The sequence below is a fragment of the Protopterus annectens genome, chromosome 7.part0, assembly GCF_019279795.1.
Source record: "Protopterus annectens isolate FY-2018-M chromosome 7.part0, PAN1.0, whole genome shotgun sequence".
Lineage (NCBI taxonomy): Eukaryota > Metazoa > Chordata > Ceratodontiformes > Protopteridae > Protopterus > Protopterus annectens.
In genome coordinates this window covers 1471649301-1471655300 of record NC_056739.1, presented here as the reverse complement: position 1 = coordinate 1471655300, position 6000 = coordinate 1471649301, and positions in this window count along the sequence as shown.

Sequence of the window (6000 nt, the reverse complement as noted above, 5' to 3'; positions counted from 1 at the left end):
TTGGAAAACCCCAGGCCCAGATGCAGTACCTAACTTCTGGTTAAAGGTATTAATATCTTTGCATGATGATTTAGCCATAAGTAAGAACTATTTATATGCACACCCTGAATAGACACCAACCTGGCTAACAACAGGGAAAACAATTCTCCTACGTAAGAGTGAACCTGCAATTTACCCTAAAAATTATAGACCTATAACTTGCCTTCCGACGATGTATAAACTATACACTGGAATTGATATCAAGAGTTTATAGTCATTTAGAAGAAAACTCAGTTATGGCAATATAACAAAAGGGCAACAAAAGAAAGTCATATGGAACAAAGGATCATTTGTTGTTAAATAAAGTCAAAGTGGAGAACTGTAAAAAGGGCAAGAATCTAAGTATAGCATGGATTGACTACAAAAAGCATTTGATAGTATCCCACATTTATGGATAAAAAGAGTGCTTAAAAATGTACAATATACACCCTAGACTGATAGACTACATTACAGTGACCATGAAACAATGGTAGACCACTTTGCAATTAAGCCATGATAAAGGACAAATTATTTATTCCAGAGATAAAATTCAAAGGGGGATGTCACCACTGATATTCTGTCTTGCCCTTAACCCATTAAGCTGTCTACTCAATAGCTTAGGCCATGGCTATAATTTGGCTCCTAGAAAACACCAAACTGTAAAGACTTTACTTCTCTTTGTTGATGATTTAAAACTGTATAGCTCATCAGATGAGGAGCTGAAAGCACAACTGAAAGTTGTCAAAACTTTTTCTGATGCTACAAGAATGTCAATTGGTCTTGATAAATGTGCAAAAGCAACCTTTAAAGCAGAAAAACTGCAGCACCAAGAAGACATCTGTTTGGGACAAGAATGTGATACAAAAGAACTTGAGCAAGAGGGAGTGTATAAATATCTGGGAATTGATGAAGGATCAACAATAAAACATGCACAAATGCAAATAAAACTTAATAAGGAGTACTTTAGAAGACTTAAATTAATCCTGAAAACAGCGTTGACATCTAGGAACAAGATTCAAGCTATAAACCAATTTGCTCTTCCTGTCCTAACGTACAGTTTTGGAGTGATTGACTGGCCTAAAACGTGTTGGATAGATTAGACAGGAACACAAGAAAGATGCTTCATGCTCACCAAATGATTCATAAAAATCAGTGCATACCAAGATTATATATTACCCGTTCTGAAGGAGGGATGGGCCTCCTTGAAACTGATTACATGTACAGATCTGCAATCATGGGACTGCACACACATCTGCTGACCTCAGAGGACCAAAACGTAGTGACAGTTTTGAAACAAGAAGAGAGTAAAGCTAAGATGACTTCTCTGCTTAGTCTAGCAGAAGCATATCAACATCAAGCAGGAATGGAAATCAAACCAGAAGTAGACAGAAATCAGGCAACAACTGAATGTGCCAATAAACAAAATAAAGAATATAAGGTGAAGGACCAGTTGAGAAGGCAAGAAATGTGGAAAATGCATAAATGCAGTTGCAAGTATAGAAAACTTCTGGAAGAACCTCATGTTGATCAAGACTGAATGCAGGAATGGTTAAGGAGAGGTGATTTTAAACCAAAAGATGAAAGGTTAATATTGCCGTCCCAAGATGGTGGGCTACGTACACATTGGTTTACAAAGTCCATTGAACAGGTCGGAGAAACAAACAAATGTAGGTTTTGTAAAACAAAATTGGAAACAGTTGCACACCTCGTTGCTGGTTGCAACATACTAATGGCAGGAGGACTGTATACTGAAGACATAATAATGTGGCGAGACTGTTGCACTGGAGATTGTGCAGACATTATGGTATTGAAGTGGCTGAAAAACACTGGAAAGATGAGCCACAAAGCATCATAGAAAATGATGAAGTCTACATCACATGGGATCACCCATTACCAACAGTTCAAAAGACAGATGCTAGAAAACCAGATATAGTGGTCCATGAAAAAAAAAGACAAAATTAGCATTGATCATTGAAATGGTCACACCCAGTGACTACAGTCTCTTGCATACAGAGAGACACAAAGTCATAAAATATCAGGATTTGCAGGCAGAAACGACAGCAATGTGGAAGGAAGATAACCAGGCAGTTCCAATAGTAATAGGAGCAATGAGTTTTATACAAAAGAATCTACAATCGTATTTAGATAGGTTACCAATACTTGCAACCCCATACGATTTGCAGGAGTCATTACTGGGCACATTGCGGGTGCTGCAAAGAGCACTTCTGGCTGACATCAAATATACTAATTTTGTGAACTTTAATCGTACTTTGACTTAGGAATGGGGTCCATTCCCGTCATGGTATTAGAAACCCAAAAGTCTTGGAGAAATTAAAGAAAGAGAATAGTTGTTATGGGGGACTTGAGGACTTCCTAGGTGGAGTCAGGTTTACTATTTTAAGGCATACTTTTCAACAGGTTTGTCACAGAGACAGTTTAGAGAATAAATACACTTGCTCCTTTTCAGGAAGGTGGAACTATCTAGACTGGAATGTAGTTACAAATATCTGCAATGTGAAAAGTTGTTAGAGCAGTTTGCACTCCCATACTAGGGAGATGTATGGGGATATACACAAAGGTCACATGTCTGAGCATTTAATAGTACAGTGGACTCTGGGTCTCATTTACTATTCAAATAATACAAATGAAGTTCTAGAATCCACAAAATCATGTCACTACAACATCTATATATTAATAGCACCAAATCTTGCCCATCCTGCTATGATTTTTGATTAGACTGCTTCAAAGTGTCAATTAAAGATGAATGCATTCTTTAATTCAGACTGACAATGGAGGTTTCCTGTTTACTATTTAAAGACTAGGAATTCTGAAGACTGGTGTAAACAACAGAGTATAATACACAAGTAATAGGGAACTTCAGTCAGTGGCTGAAAGATGGGTAAGAATGAAAACAGTAATTAAAGTAGTAAAGACACACTTGGAATCATTGGGAAAAAGAATAAAGATGCATTAAAGGTTAAAATGTAAAGATTTGAGAGTCTGGAAAGTCAGATGAGCACAGGCAACTTAATTCAAAAAGAAATTGTAAGATTAGACAAATATAGAGAATATATACAGGATAAGAAATATGACAGTTTTTTTTAAAACAGTCTGTCGGGGGTAATTTTTAAAAGCAGCAGGATAGAGCACTATTATACCATGACCCCCCATTAATATTCCAAAATGTGCACACTGATTGGCCAGCATGCACGTTGTAAATCGACTTATACTAATCGAAAAAGGTCCAGTCGCCCGGACTTTTTCCATTAGTATAAGTCTCTTTTAAAACACTGTCTCGATATGTTAAAAGAGTTTAACATAGCGACACAGGTTTAAAAAAAGCAACGGAGATCTCCGTTGCTTTTTTTAAAGCTGTCTCGCTATGTTAAACTCCTTTAACATAGCAACACAGTGTGTAAAAAGCAACGGAGATCTTGCTTTCTCCGTTGCTTTTTTTTAAACCTGTCTCGCTATGTTAAATGGGTTTAACATAGAGAGACAGCTTTAAAATAAGCAACGGATATCTCCGTTGCTTATTTTAAACCTGTCTCGCTATGTTAAACCCATTTAACATAGCGAGACAGGTTTGAAAAAAAAAAAAGCAATGGAGAAATTAAGATCTCCGTTGCTTTTTACTGTCTCGCTATGTTAAATGGGTTTAACATGGCGAGACAGCTTTAAAATAAGCAACGGACTTCTCCGTTGCTTATTTTAAAGCTGTCTCGCCATGTTAAACCCATTTAACATAGCGAACAGTAAAGCAACAGAGATCTTGCTTTCTCCGTTGCTTTTGGCACAGCTCTGATGTACTGCAGGCATGCGCAGTACATCAGAACTGCCGCGGATACCAGACAGCTGCGGAAGGGCAGCAAAGAGGCATATAATGCCATTATTTAAGAAAAATAATTATTTCTTTTCTTAAATAATGTCATTGTATAATAGCAATAACCCACTTCTGGGTGTGGGTAATGCTGGATTTACCCACGGTTGTCTTTGTTTGGTCCCTTGGGCTTCGCCCTCAGGACCAAACCATGCCAACCATGGGTAAATCCCGCATTACCCACACCCAGGCGTGGGTTATTGCTATAGTAGTCTGGTTATGACAGCAAATGTACCAAAGAATTATTGTTTGAATGCGTCCCATAGTCAGGGATACATTAGAGAGAGATCTAGTTGAAAATGAAGAGATGTTTCGGAGTGATTATGAGAGGTTATATACTGAAAACAGAAATTTGAGATGCAGGGGTGCCAAAGTTAACAGCAGAGTGGAAAATGAATTGTTGGTCTCTATGATTGCTAAGATTGCTAAGGAACATTTGGAAAAATTGAAGGGATAGGCAGAGAATAAATCCCCAGACAGTGATGGTTTACCATCAGAAATATATAGGAAAACAAATACAAGGTGGTTCCCTGACTTTTAGGAGTGTTTTCTGAAGTTCTTAACAGAATGATACCTAAATTGTGAAAGCAAGCTCTGCAAGTGGTTCCACTCATGCCTGCTGTCCTCATATAGAGCAATACCCATAATTAACCATCATTAAATAATCGAGGTCTATCAAAGCAGAGAGAATAGTATGATGTGCTTGAGACGATTCAAAATGATCAGTGTGGATTTGTGTGTGTGTGTGTGGGGGGGGGGGGTTAGACATATAATATTATAATAAATGCAGATTTACTGATGAGAACAATAGTGAGCTGACAATTATAAGCTTGGATACAGAGAATGAATCTGACTTGAGTGGCATGGTATTAAATAAAGAAAAACTGAAATGTTTTTGGAATTTCAAAAGACCCTGCAGACAGGATTTTAAAATGTGCTCTGATTCAACAGCTGAAATAAAGTCTCATAATGGTCCTTCACTTCTCATCTGACTACATAAACATTTTTATAAGGGGATATAAGGTAGGAAAGCAGAGAGAGAAAAATATCTTTACTTGCTGATTACACCCCCCCCCCTCACACACATACAAACACCACACACCATGTGAATTTTTTCCACACTTGGAGACCTTTGGAACTTTTTCCTGATTATAAGATTAACAGAGCAAAAACAAGCACAATAACAACGAACTATGTACCAAAGTAAAGCCTGAGACACAATATAGGTTACTTTGGGAATTTGACTGGGAAATCTGGTACAGGACTTGGTGACGAAGACTTTTAAGGAATTAATGAAGATATTAAAATCTGACTTCAAGAAATTGGAAATTGCACAATTTGAGCTAGACCAGAGTACAGGTGCTGAATTTTTTGTGTTGCTTCTGTTAAGTTATATATTCCACTCTTTCTTAGCTGAAATTTACCTCACTTTCTGAAGCTGATTAAAACACAATGACATATTTTATCTGGGAGAGTGGAAAACCTGAAGTGTTCTTAGCAAAGATAGTGGCTGAGAAAGAAGTGGGTGGATTAGAGGAACTAGATCCATATTTACATAATGACATAGTTCAAATTAAAATTTTATAATTAATGCAGATTAAACATTATGAAGCTTAATGGAAATACTTGTATGGTTTAATGGGAGTAACAATGAAGAGCTTGAGAGTCTTTGTAATACAATGTGAGGAGAAGCAAGTTTCTTATGTCATGAAGCAAGCTATGGGGACCTTATAACAGCTAAAAAAAAATAAATAAATATATATATATATATATATATATATATATATATATATATATATATGATGATTTCACAGTATGGACCACTCTGCTTTCCTGTTGGTTGCAGTAATACTGGTATTCTGGACACAGGGAGTTTGAGACAACAGAGAAATAGAAAGACTGGGCAAAACTACTGGAAGCAACTGAGATATGGTAATATATGATCCACTTGCTTAAACAGCTCCTTGAGCATGTGATTTGGAGAGACATTAAGTACTGCAAGAATCCTAGGTATAACTGAGTTGAAGGGAAAGATACCACCTTCCATGTTGTTATTAATCAAGGTCAGAAGTGAAAAGTGTTTAACAAATTAGGCAGTATGG